The sequence below is a fragment of the Buceros rhinoceros genome, unplaced genomic scaffold (assembly GCF_000710305.1).
Source record: "Buceros rhinoceros silvestris isolate BGI_N320 unplaced genomic scaffold, ASM71030v1 scaffold1211, whole genome shotgun sequence".
Classification (NCBI taxonomy): Eukaryota; Metazoa; Chordata; class Aves; order Bucerotiformes; family Bucerotidae; genus Buceros; species Buceros rhinoceros.
Genome location: NW_010395854.1, coordinates 92,027 through 106,086, shown reverse-complemented (window position 1 = coordinate 106,086; position 14,060 = coordinate 92,027). Strand labels below are relative to the sequence as shown.

Here is a 14,060-nt window from a genome sequence, read left to right as displayed (position 1 = left end):
ATACTTCAGAAAAACTATAATAGTTTAGAACAAGCTCTATTTCTTTTCTGTATAGGAAGAATAAACAGAAAGAAGCCAATTTTCTCACATATAAGCATTTTTAGCTGTTGCAGGTAGTATTTTTGGAATAATGGTTTCCTCAGTATAGCTGAGGCAAAGGCTTAGACTTCGCATTTGTAAATGAAAACCTTTTAAAGGTGCCCTTCTATTTATTTGTTTATTTTCTGAAGCATTCTGAACATCTCAGTACATTTAAGAAATACTTATTTGCTATTGATAACTCATTTTCCTATTGATTACACAAGTTTAGAAATACACTGTCTTAGATATCCTGTGCTAGTCCTAATTGCTTTCTTTGGAGTCTCACCCTCAGCAGTAGCTTTGACAAAGAGGCATTGTTTCATCTAAGACCAAACATCAATTTAAAAAGAAAATAGCAACAAAACCCAACTGCTCAGTACATATAATCTAACACTTGAGTATATGGTTGTCAACATTTTGACTGAGGTGAGCCAAGTCCGGTGACGTAATACCCTTCTCTATTTACAATAGAAATAGGAGAAGGGTGAAAAGAATTTGTGAGACCTCTGAATGTTTTTGGAAAACTGAAACAAAGTGTAATAACACTATAAGCAGAATAGGATTAAATACAAAGTCACTTTTGTCACATGAAGAATAAGGCGCATGAGCCACATCAAGCACTTCCTGTTCTTGGTAAGGACAACTTAGAAGACGGCATGGGATTTGGTCTGCGAAGTAGAGTTTTTGTCCCTATCATCTCCAAAGGTGAGTGTGCCTGCCCTTCAGTCACGACCCCCACCCTGCCCACCACGCCACTGCAGCAGCTATGCTGAGGGCTGCTGTAGCTCCACCTTCCCTCAAAGAGGAAGCTGATGCGTCAGACAACAATTTGTCCCTTCCCTTCACACACCCGCCCTAGAAACCTGCCTGGCTTCCCTGTGACTACAACTAAGTCAAGGAACGAGCCCCTCACTTTCATCACTAAGCCCATCTTTAGCAAGGAATAGCTGCAGCCACTCCAAATGATAAACCAGCACTGAAACACAGTTTGAATGTTCATAATCTCCTATGTCAGGTTCTCATACCATTAATGTCACCAGTGCTGTGACCTTTTAGCAAGATATCAGGTGCTAGCAGCAGGCTCAGAATCGCAAACTTTAATTAAAAACTGTATTTTAAAATAAAATTCAGTTCAGATACACTGGTACGTGATTTTCACCATGTGAACTTTCAGAGTGCTTTACTGTGAAAAAATCATTGTAAGCTTCCTATTAGTTTCTGGTCTAGCTGGGTTTCAAGGACAATTTTATTAAAAATGAGCAAAACGTTACATAATAAACCTTTCACAGTTGTTATGAACACCCGTACTACCTCCCATCCTGATCCACCACATGACATAGCACAGCTAATTTTCCTACTTCCTAGCAAGGAAATTGAGCTGATACAATTTTAGACTCTGAGGCTCACATAGACATATTGTAGACTTCATTATTTTTCTGTAAGGTGAAGCTGAAGCTGGCAGAGGTTGTATCTAAACAGCTTTAAGAGCTCTTTCTCTGTGCAGAACAGTATAAAATTTCAGATAAAATGATTAAAGTTTCTGAATGGGAGCGAAGGCAAGAAGCAAAAGGAAAAGAAAATGGTTCCTAGTTGATGTGCAGAGCACTGACTGTACAGAAAGGTCTCAAAGGAGACAATCTTAACAGATTACTGTTAATAAACATTACAGTTTATTAAACAGTTTATAAAACAAACAACAGGATGGCACTCATCTGAACTGAAACTCAAACAGGGAAATTATCTCTTGAGGCTTACTCACCACAGACAAATTGCTTCCTGCTTTCTCCTAAGGCCTAGGTCTAAAATTCATGAAAACACTAATTGCTACCCACTGACATTCTTAACCTGCAACGACCCAGTGAAAAAGAAAACAAAAAATCAAAAAAGCATACACCAGCTTGATCAGGGCCCCATGGATCAGATTTTTTGGGTTGTGCCCATCACTTTTTAATTTCATGAGGAAAATCCCTTAGTCTTAGCCACAATCAAACACTAGATGACTGCTCCTTTTTCACTCAGGAAGAGTAGGACAATTCAGTTAGGGGAGAAACTTGGCAAGCTGAAAAATGGAAGGTAGGAGAGGAGATTATAATTAATGCATACGGGTAGTTCGCATGCTGTCTTCTCTCCATAGCGAGAATGTAGCAAGCTGTCTAATTGGAGCCAGGTTTTTGGCTCCTCTTAAACTCCTCAGAAAACACAGCAATTCACAGTGTGCATAGTTAGATTTTGTAGATTTTTGTAGATTTTGGGCACAGGAGAATCCTAATAAAAATACAGGGATGAAGAGGGCAAGCTATTTCAGGCATAACATTCTGGAGCAACACAAAAAGGTCACAACTAGTGAGAATCTGCATGAAATTGCATTAGGCATAGATGAAGTACCTGATCATCTTTAAGCCAAAACTCATAGATACTAGCACACAACCGTCACAGTTCTGTCCTAATTTTATATCCAGCAACTGTCCTCCTCACTGGTCCCTGACAATTCTGATCAATTGTTGCTGCCTTTCAGAAGATTTTCTGATGTTGATGTGTTGCCAGTGGATTTGTGTCTAAAAAGGTGCAGTGACAGTCTTGCAGGACAGTGGGTGGAGACCTTTCTTGCTTTTGCTCAGAGCCTGTGCAAGACCTACAAGTGAAAACTTGATTACCTAAGTACTTGCAGTTCAATTATTTATCTAAGTTTGAAAAAAAAAATCCTTAAAATTTAATTCCCAATATGAAACCCTAATGTTAAAACAACAAAAATGCCTAATTTAGTGGATAGATCCATATCCATACAAATTTAGTGGATACATATCCACTAAATTAGTACTAAGTTATGCAGCAATCTTCAGGCTTTGTGAGGCAGACGTTAAAGACGAAAGCCTGGAAGCCCTAAAAGTTTCATAGCTGACATTCAGGGAAGTGAATTGATTGGGTGAGAACAACAGAGTCACCTGGCAGGAAACAGAAATACTAGTCATAAATGATAACATGAGCTGTGCCACTGTGGGCACCATCCCCAGCTTCATGATTCTCTGTGCCTAAGTGCTCTTGTGGCTTATAGTCAATGAATAAGAAGAATTTAAATAAAGAACAGATGAGAAGAAACCTGCGTCTTTTAGTGAAATGTGACATTTCAATTTCAACCCGGTGTTTTAGCAAACTGATGCAAGTGACTGCTTTTGAGTGAAGTTAGAAAGTGCAACTACTAATGAGGTTTAGAAAAGACCACTCAAAGAATATGGGGCACATAGAAGGGCAAAGCTACAGCTTCAAACACTTATATGGAAGTATCCCTTCTCTGAAACTGTTTGCTGAGGTCACAACCTTTATTAAGACAGAATTCAACTATAAATTATTTGGAAAGGCCAGAATCTCCACATTAATTTACTGAGGCTTTCATCCTTCTGCACAACGGTGTATTTTTTAATACTGCTCAAAATATATCAAGTACCTTCTTTCCAACCTATTCACTAGCTCTAAATGGGATTTGACATTACGAGGTCAGCTTTGCTTTGCCTCGTAGATGACTAACCAATTTGCAGAAGCATAGGTTCACTGTTTTCACATGGATCACTGCTCAACAGACCAGCAAACATGAAGACAAACATTTAACTTTCAGCCATTCAGTAGGAGAGGAAATTCAGGTTGTAACAAATTACCTGGCATCTAAACAATGTTAAAGTTGCCCATTAGGAGTGTCTTTAGACAGTGGAACAGCACATTAGTTTTAAATTGCAAGGTTCAGTCAATGGAGTGATAGAGTTCAGACCTGAAATGTTTTGCTGAGCTATCGAAAGGCCTTAACAGTGAAATGTATTTATAGTGAACGAGTAGAACAGATATCCATTTATACAGTCAGATGATTACAATCCCCCATGTCCTCTCTTATCCATCCCCCACCAAAAGCAAACAATAATACTGAAATGCATTGTAAAGTATAATGGTAGTTATAACTGATTTGTCTACAAAGTCATATTAAACAGATTTGACTGTCCTTTAAACTGTGTGGACATCCTGAACAAAATTTATTTTCACTGTGATATTACAATATGTTACTCCTACCTGCTACGAATTACTCTTTTCTCCTTTATAATCGTGTTGCCTATATGGCTGTTCAAAACAGCTTTCCACTTAGGAGTGTTTCCCATCTTGAATAAGACTGGAAACCTATATAAGAGAGAGGAATACGAGGAGGAATATAAAAAGAACCAATACAGATAGCGGTACTATTTGAGACAGGTGTTTAGGTGTTAAACAGGTGTTTAACATTTTGCACTTTAAAAAAAAAGCCTGGCAGAAAACTTTTTTGGAATATTTGGCTTTTTTTACTTCCTAGTTACTTTTTACTACATCATGGGTGAAGGAGCAAAAAATATATATCTCTCATGGAATGTTAGTGCAGAAAAAATTAAAGATGCTGGTGAGAACAAGATGGGAAGTGCGGATTTGTTAGAGAAATATCTCGAAATGCAGCTACAAGCATGAATCAGGGAGCTCTTAAACAGACCACAGTTACTCCTTTGCGTTTTCCTCCTCAAACTTTACCTCCTCAGACTTTGAATTTCTGTACTCCATACTTTCTTTGTTCTCAACAGAAATCTCTTGTATTCACATCCATTTTTAATTTGTATTGTAGTTTTTGAATAATCACATCCTTCTGAAGTACCAGAGATCCTAAAAGGAAGAGACCTTAATGGAGAAGAATCTGAGGTTTTTGAAAAATAAACAACAATATAAAAAATAATTAATATTGCCTGCAGAGATAACAAGAGTAAAATACACTTTTCTGTTTCTTAATGCATGTGTTGTGAAAAGAGAAATGTGCCTTGAAAAGAGGATGGCTAAACATAGGGAGACTGTCTTTGGAGCAAACCTAAAAGAACCATAGGAGAAGAGAGACCAATGGAGAAGGGAACAAATAAATGTAAGAAAAAAGAACATCAAGAATGATATGGAAAGGACCTCAAGATATTGGAAGAAACGCATCATCGGAAAGGGAAAAGAGATTAAGGAAATCTATCTTATTATTTTATTCAGTTTCTCTGATTAGCCCATCTAAGGTCTCTTTAAATGATTCCACTTTGTTCACAGTGATAGCTGGAAATTCACCAGTTTAACTAGGCAATATTTCGCATAATAGGGTTCATTACAGAGTTGTATACAAATCTATCAGAGACGTGGGTTGTAAATGTATCAGAGACCTCTATACATTTTTACTACTCAAGAAAATTGCATAATTTAAAAGATATTGCATTCACTGATCAGTTAATGGATGAACAAATATCAGGCAGAAAACTGCATGGTTGCTGTTACTTGCTAAGACTGTTACTTCACATGAACGCAGGAAGATATTTCCACTTGGAACTCAGTGAAGAAATTTACTCAGCTTCACAAGTCTAATAGCCAAAGGAAATTAGTAGCATGAATACCACTTCTCATTCTCCTTGTATAAGGATTGGATAATTTATAGACCTCCTGATCATTTTTTAAAATTATTGTGGCAATTAATCCATTAGCACTGAAGAGAGCTGATCACCTTTGATATCCAATATAAATGTTTATCTTCCCAGAAGTCAATTACAAGAAAACTGCATAAGTAAAAAAAAAATTCCTAAAAAAACCCCAGATGAGCAAAAACCACACCTGGGAATGAAAATTCAAAATGTTAGAATTAAGCACTGTATAACAACTTTTGAAATGACCCAAAATAATGCCAAAATTGGGGGGAAAGTACAGCTACTACTCACTGTGGTTACTTGATCTATCATCTTGGAGTATGAAACATTTCACAGCTGAAGGACATAAAAATGTTGATCAGATGACCTGCATGGTGGATAAGGGAAGAGCTGTGGCTGTTGTCTCTAAAGCTTTTGACACTGTTTTCCACAGTATTCTTGGCTGGATGGCCAGGCATAGAAAGTGGTGGTGAATGGAGTTAAAACCCAGCCGGCAGCTGGTCGTAAGTGATGGTCCCCAGGGCTCAGTACTGGGGCCTGTCCTCTTTAATATCTTTATTAACAGTCTGGAGGAGAGGATCGAGTGCACTCTCAGTAAGTCTGCAGCTGACACCGAGTTAGGTGGGTGTGTTGAGCTGCTTGAAGGTCAGGAGGCCTTATAGTAGGATCTGGATAGGTTGGATCAATGGGCAGAGGCCAACTGCATGAGGTTCAACAAGGCCAAGTGCCAGGTCCTGCACCTGGGTCACAACAATCCCATGCAAGGCTACTGGTTTGGGGAAGTGTAGCTGGAAAGCTGCCCAGTGGAAAAGGATCTGGGGATGTTGGTTGACAATCAGCTAAAGATGAGCCAGCAGTGTGCTCAGGTGGCCAAGAAAGCCAAAGGCATCCTGGCGTGTATCAGCAGTACTGTGGCCAGTAGGAGTAGTGAAGTGATTGTCCCCCTGTACTCAGCATTATTGAGACTGTGCCTCGAATAGTGTGTTCAGTTTTGCTTCCTTCACTTCAAGAAGGACATTGAGGTGCTGGAGCATGTCCAGAAAAGGGCATTGAAGCTGGCGAAGGGTTTAGTGGGCAAGTCTTGTGAGCAGCAGCTGAGGAAACTGGGATTGTTTAGCCTGGAGAAAAGGAGGCTTAAGGGAAACCTCACCACTCCCTACAGCTACCTCAAAGGAGGTTGCAGCAAGGTGGAGGTCAGCCTATTCTCCCATGCAGTATGCGACAGGACAAGCGGTAACAGCCTCAAGTTCCATCAGGGAAAATTTAGGTTGGACATTAGGAAAAATTTCTTTACAGAGAGGGTGAAACATTGAAACAGGCTGTCCAGGGAGGTGGTGGAGTCCCCACCCCTGGAGGTGTTTAAGAGATGTGTAGTTGTGGTGCTGAGGGGCATGGTTTAGCAACCTTGGCAGTGCAGGGTGAATGGTTGGACTCGATCTTAAAGGTCTCTTCCAACCAGATGATTCTGTGATTCTGTGATTCTGTGATTCTCTGATTCTGTGAAATGTACTCAGAAGGATATACTTATAGAAAATGTTCTGGCTTCTCACTGTTGTTTGTGGGGGAATTATTAGAGACAGTTCTGCTCTTTCTTGTAGCTACTGTGACAGCCAGTACTGCTGAATTAGTGCTCCTACTTTTATGAAAAGAAAGATATTTTTTCAACATTTCTTCAGGACTGAGGACATAATTTCAAATCTATGAGGAAGAAAACTGTCAGTTTAAACTTTGATGTCCAATTAATGGAGTTAGAAGAAGAGGAGAATAGACACCCTAAAGATCACAGAAAATTGTTTTACATCCAATCACTATTATTTTATTTTATTTTTGAAAGTAAAAGAAGATTAAGACATCTTTATTAAAATTATTCTGTGCAATTTGAATAAAACCCATCTAGCTTGAATGAGGCATTTCAAAGACTTTAGAATTATTAGTACAATAATACCTAAGAACAACATAATCATACCATGGACCAAATCAATGATCTGTCTGTTTTTCTTTACTACATATCAAGTATTTTGAATTAAGGCAGAAAATTTTTTCTCTTAAAGGATGAAGCCAACGTAGAAAGTATAAGTAGAAAACAATATGCTCTGTAAATAGAGAACTGCCTGTTTCTTTTTATACTTCCTTCTACATCAGTATCTCTCTGTTTATTCATCCTGTGGCAATGAAAGCCAAGGTCAGTTTAGCACTAAGGTAAAAAAAACCCCTGTATAAATTTAGGATATCTTGTACTTCTACTTTACTGTGTGTGACACTTGTTTACTCCCCAATGAACTTGTTTTTTTCTACATCCATTTTTTAAAAGTTAGCATAAAAAGTCCACAGTGTTTGAAGTGACAGTCCACATTCATTCAGAGCATTAAATACGTTTTTTTTCTATGCTAACAGTTCTGTTTTGCTTTCCATACTGCCTAACTCTTGTTACTGACTGAGCTGTTTAGAATAGCACCAAGGTCTGTTTTCTTAATAGCTACAGTGGCACAAGAAGGCTTTAAAAAGTTCTTGACAATATTAGGATGTTCAACAGAAAACAGAGCATCTTGGTAAAATTTGAAGCAGTTCTTCCTCAACCTTTTAACACTTGTCAAGATCAAGTCTTCAATTTCTTAGTTTTCAGTGTCTTCTTATCCTTGACATCTTCAGGCCATACTTCTGCTTTCACAATCATGTCATGCTAGATAATTTTTTTCAAAAAATACTCGATCAAGGAATGGTAAAGCACCCAGTGTCACTACTTTGAGGTTTTTCTCCATCTCTCTCTGCTCTGCAATGAGAATTTCCGTTAGTTCTGTGCAGAGGGTGGGAGCAATGAAGTTCTGCACTACATTTTCCCAAGTGATATCAGCAAAGAATTATAATTGTGGTAAAAGATGTGACAGGGCAATATTATTCCTATGCTGTTTTCCAGTAAACCTGGTCGCATAAATTAGAGTTGTTTGACTGTGTTATGTTGGAACTGGGTAGCTGAAAGCCTGGGTACTGGATCTGCTTTTATCTGGTGGTGTAATTCTAAACCCAGTCTACTGGAAAATGTTGCCCTAGTGGTAGAGAATGACAGCTGAGACAGGCATAAAAAAACCCGATTCCTGTATACATAGAAAAATGAGGGGGGAAAAAGGCAGGAGTAGTCAATCAACACGCAGGGCAGATTAGAGAAATAGCATATTCACAATATTACCTCAAGGTAATCTTACTTTTGGCAGAGGCAAGGATGTCTCACCTAAACACCCATCCCATTAAAAAGGTGTCACCAGCTAGACTCAGAAGAAATAAGTGCTAAAGTCACCTCTGGTGTCTTTGGTGTTTGCTTTTTAAAAAGAAAACTTTTGTCAAATAAGAAACCAGTTTTCTTTCTTTTTTTAAACTTTATTTCCCTAGTGGAAGCATTTCAACAAAATGCCTTTTGACCAAAAGTTTTCACAAATTAATGTCTCACCTAAACACCCATCCCATTAAAAAGGTGTCACCAGCTAGACTCAGAAGAAATAAGTGCTAAAGTCACCTCTGGTGTCTTTGGTGTTTGCTTTTTAAAAAGAAAACTTTTGTCAAACCAGTTTTCTTTCTTTTTTTAAACTTTATTTCCCTAGTGGAAGCATTTCAACAAAATGCCTTTTGACCAAAAGTTTTCACAAATTACAGATATTTCAGCAAAATATCAAACTCCAAAATATTTCAGTGAAAAGTGGAAAGGTGTCAGTTTGCAAAAGTCAAGGCACAAGCAACTTCTTGAATAACTCTGGTAAAAACCGAATCTCTCCACGACCCCAGGAAAAATGCCCCTACTCCAACTTCTTTGTGAGCTTTCTCATTTAAGCCAGTTCTTAATATGTTTCATGAAAGTTGCAGCAGGTTTTGTACAGTGCTAAATTTTACACATAGCATGAGGCCATACGTCAACTGCTATAGCAGCCCATTGGGAAATGCTACTTTTAAGAAACCTGCTCTGTAATATATAGGTTTCCCACAGATTTAGAGTCAACTGATTTATATAAAGCACCGGAGAATGTAATTTACTGCCTGGACCTTTAGGGGTCAAAACTGATCACATTATTAATTGTATTACTAAAGAACCCAACTATATAAACAATATAAACATCGCCTAGCCCAAATAAGGAAGAAAGTTTACAGACAGTATCTATTCATCACGTGTCTTCTTAACAGGACAGGTGATGTTTCCAGAAAAGCCCGCCAGGCCATCACCTGTGTTTATAACACTCTCGAATTCTTCACATGTGCATTTTAGCATGATGCATTAAAGTTTTGGTTTTCAGCTTTAGAGAAACTCATTTAGTACACAGTGGTGCTGTCTCATCTGAGCTACAGCCATATGGTGTTTCCTTACAGCTAATACGTTGTACTGCCAGGAAGATAATTGTATGTAGAGTGGTGATACGCACCCATTCTGCAAAGTCTTTTAAAACTTATTTGGATACCAATTTAAACACACCAGGTTAAAACAACTGTGAGAAAATACAGTTGTAATCAACTGTCTTGGATAACATGCTGTTGTCATGAAATCCTAATGCTACTTTCCAGTAGAGTAATGCTTCCCAAAGAGAAGCAGAATGTTGAAATGAATGATGTAAGAAAACTATCACTGTTAAAAAAACTAATCCAGAAAGTCATAATTTTAAAATTCTTTAGGTAGAAATACAGTAAGTTAAACCTGGGTAATACCAATATACTAAGAGAATATGTACAAAAGGAACATTTAACATGCATGTCTAATATTTAAACAGCATGCATTTTGGTCCTTTTGAAAGATGTTCATGTTCAGAGACACAGAATAGTTTTATTTGTACTGAATGTTAATCCAATCAAAAATGTCAGGAAAAAGTATAGTCTGCCTCTCACTCTTTAAACCAGGGACCTATGCTTCACTGCAGTCAGCTGCAGTTTTAAATTAAATTCATAGAATAATACATCTTCGAATTTGAACTTTTTTTCCGGCTTCTGAATAAACGTTTGAAAAAAATAATTCCTTAAACTGATTAAGTCACTTGTCTAAGAAACCTAAATGCAGATATTTTTATGTGAACTACTGTTCATGTTTGTCACTGGCATATTTGCCAACCTTGAAATGTAATAGTGTAAAAATAACTTTTAAGAAACACTTAGATGAATTATCCTGCTTTAACCTGTAATAAAATAAATATTTTTCCATAATGCCCCAGAGATTTGTAAGAAAACTAGCCTAGGTATCGTATCTTACTGGAGCTGTTGAAGGAGATGCTTAAAAGAATGTGGAATGATACTGGCAAATGGTCTTGGTAACCTCCCAGGTTGTCAGATCTTAGGCTGCATGAGTCTAATAGCTCTTTCATAAAACTTCTTTCTTAGCAACGCTCCTCAAGCCCAAAGGCTCAGAACATCAGCTTTTTAAGGGGAAATCAATAAAGGTTCACTAACATTGATAAGCTATGTTTTGATCCAAAATCAAGTTACAGAACCCATTAGCAGGTAGAATTACAAAGATAATGGACTAGAACTCCTGTAGTTTGGTCATAGAGAAGCTTAAAGTATTTAAGATCATTTTGCCTTATTACAGGTTTTATGGTAATTTGCAGTCATGGTCTGCAGATTTCTTCTAAATGCTGTATCTCTGCAAAGAACCCAAAGGGAGCACAAAGAGCCTCAGAATTTATTTTGGTTCTCTAAGTTTAAAGATGGAGTGGCCACTCTATGGCTCATGCACCACAGGGGAGGTTTATATACTCTCAGCTGTGACAGAATTCATATCTCAGAGAGAAAGAAATATAAACCAGTGCGGCACTCCCAGGAAACAAACTTGTAAAGCAACAAAATTCAAGTAGCAAATAAACAAAATGAACAATTTGCAGTTAGGAAGACCCAGTGCAGAAAAGTTCTTCGTATAGTCACTAGCAGCACAAATCCTCAACAGGAGGCTGTGAGCCTGGCATTACACAGTACAAAATTTACCTCATCTGTGACTGATGACGCTTCAGAAAAACAAGATTATAAAGGGCAGAAAGCCCTCAGAGAATACAGCCAGGCTCTCACCTATCTCTTTATGAAAAAAAACTTAAAAATTTACTTTAAATTTAAATTCTTTTATAAGTTGGTATATTGTGAATCAGTGACAGGAAGACCAAAACATCACCCCAAAAAAGAAGAAAGAAAATAAAAAAAGAAAGAAAAAAAGGGAAAAAAAGATGACTACTCAGCAAGGAAAAAAATTAATACAGTAAGGGAAAGCCATATCTTATTTACAGACTGATTTTCAGCATGTTTGGCTTGTAAGACTACACCTGCAAAGTTCAATACAGGACAGCATTTCATGGAAACCACAAAGAAATAATTCCACAGTACCTTGACAAATGTGTTATGTACCTCCCATATCAGAAAGCATAACCACCAGCCCATAAAATATTCAGTTGAAGTTCATTCATTCTGTACACACGCACACCTGCACAGTGACATGTATATGTATGTATACTTTTATGCATGTATATATATGGATGTAGATATATAATAGCATAGGATATATACACACAAAGACATACCTAAAAATACACTATATATTAAAATAGAATGTAATCTATGATGATGACATGAAATAAACATAATTCCAATATACAGGAAGCAGTAAAGAATTTAAAGAATCAGCCAGCACTGACGTGCATAGCAGTGACCCAGAAAAATTAGGTAACTATTGATGGGACTGTACTTTCACAAAATACAATGATGAAAAGGATTTGAGGAGGTGCCTAGTGATAGACTAACCTGTTACCAAAAATTCGGAAGAAAAACTCCTTAATAGCAATGTAGCATTAAGAAGCAGCATTTTTTTTATCTTATCAGTGCCGGGTGCAAGGAGATCTCTTCCTCAAATCATGCACCCCATATGCTGCCCCAACCGAAGCTTATATCACCCAGTTACATACATATTCATGATTTCCCCCCAAATAATCATACATATTCAAAAACTAATTAATAATTTTGCATAGCTATTACACATATGGCTTGAGCTTAAGAAGATCCATTTTGCATACTATGTCGTGTCCTACTGGTCGTCGAAGAAATAACATTTGAAGATTTTCATGGGAACTCTCCCATATACGGTGGATAATTGGCAAAGAAACTGTGTTATCAGAGTTTGTTGTGATTTGAGCAGGTTTCAATCAGTCTTCAAACGGCTTAGCTTGTCCTTTGTCTTCTATTTTGTCTTCTTCTGTTGCTCTACCAGACTGCCGACTTGTAGTTTAGATTTTTCCCATTTCTTTCCCAGATCGCCAGTAAATACAGACTAGTATTTACAAGGTAACATTAACAAACCCCAAAATTACTCTTTAAACAGCTGCATATTAATAATTTTCACTTGGAAGTTGTGAGAGTTGTGATTCTACTATCTCTATACAGCTGAGTGGTTTTGCTCAGGGTATGCATGAACACTTTGCTGTAATTGAAGAACTGCCTTTGCTTGCTTTCTTCTACCAACACTGCCTAAAGTTTATTCAAAGAGTCAAAAAAATGTTCTAAAAGTGTGACAGGTATTGGAAATAGTAGGTTTCATTAGACAGTGTGTGCTCAAATGGGGCACATACCTTGATTGCTAAGGACAAGGGTTGTGCTGTCTTGCTAGAACATGCACGAAGGAAGATTTGTGCTGCCAACGTAAGTTTGTCAGATACTATGGCAGTATTCACTTAAAAGCGCCATGGGGTCAAAGACTTGACATCATTTGTTCATGTTAAAAATTCTGCTCTTTGCTGCATCAGCTAGGTATACGTTCGTTAAAACACCAAAGCACTCGTAACTTTTCCAATGAACAGGCATGAGACAATATGTTGTTGAAGAGCTCATTGGCTGCCAAAATGTAAAGCCTTCCTGAGGTTTGGAAACTATCAGACTAAAGAGATGTATGAAGACTTGTTTATTAAGACTGCAACCCGTTCAAAGACAGGACAAGGTCTAGTTAAGTGACCTAGATTTTCTTGCAAACTCATATTTCATCTCAACATCTTTACTGCAGTTTAAATATAACCAGAAATACTTACAAGATTCCTTTACTCTACCACTTTGTCTCTTCTGTAAAGTTCTTGGTGAAGAAGGTGAAGGTGAAGAAGCCCCGCAAAACTTTTACTTTCCCTTATAATTTGGTAACTTTTATGGTGTTTACTTTGTCTTTGGAAATATCATTGCTTTGGTTTCTTTCCCTGGATTTTTAAAGCAAATTGCTTTCATACCTTGGTCTATTTTTTTTTTTTTTTGGTAATATTAAATAAAACCCCTCAAATCGGTGTATCTTTCCTTCTCTAAGCTGAGATGCCTGGACATTGTAAAACAATAAATAAGGAAGATAATGAGAGTATTTTGGAAGGAATTCCAGACTTGTGTCATGTGTTATGTCTCAAATATATAGAAGTGTAATTCTGACTTAAAATCTTTACAGCTGAAATAAGAGTTTACCTAAACTGCTATCCAGACTCTGAATGACTTGAAATATATTTCACAGAATGTTTCTACATTAGCACTTCAGTTCAGACCAGCAATTAAATTTTGGTT

At 37.4% G+C, this 14,060-nt stretch overlaps 1 pseudogene; it reads left to right on the top strand.

The window, feature by feature from the left end:
* The first annotated feature begins 737 nt into the window (after positions 1-737).
* LOC104501805 lies at positions 738-6,928 on the top strand (annotated as a pseudogene).
* Positions 6,929-14,060: the final 7,132 nt, after the last annotated feature.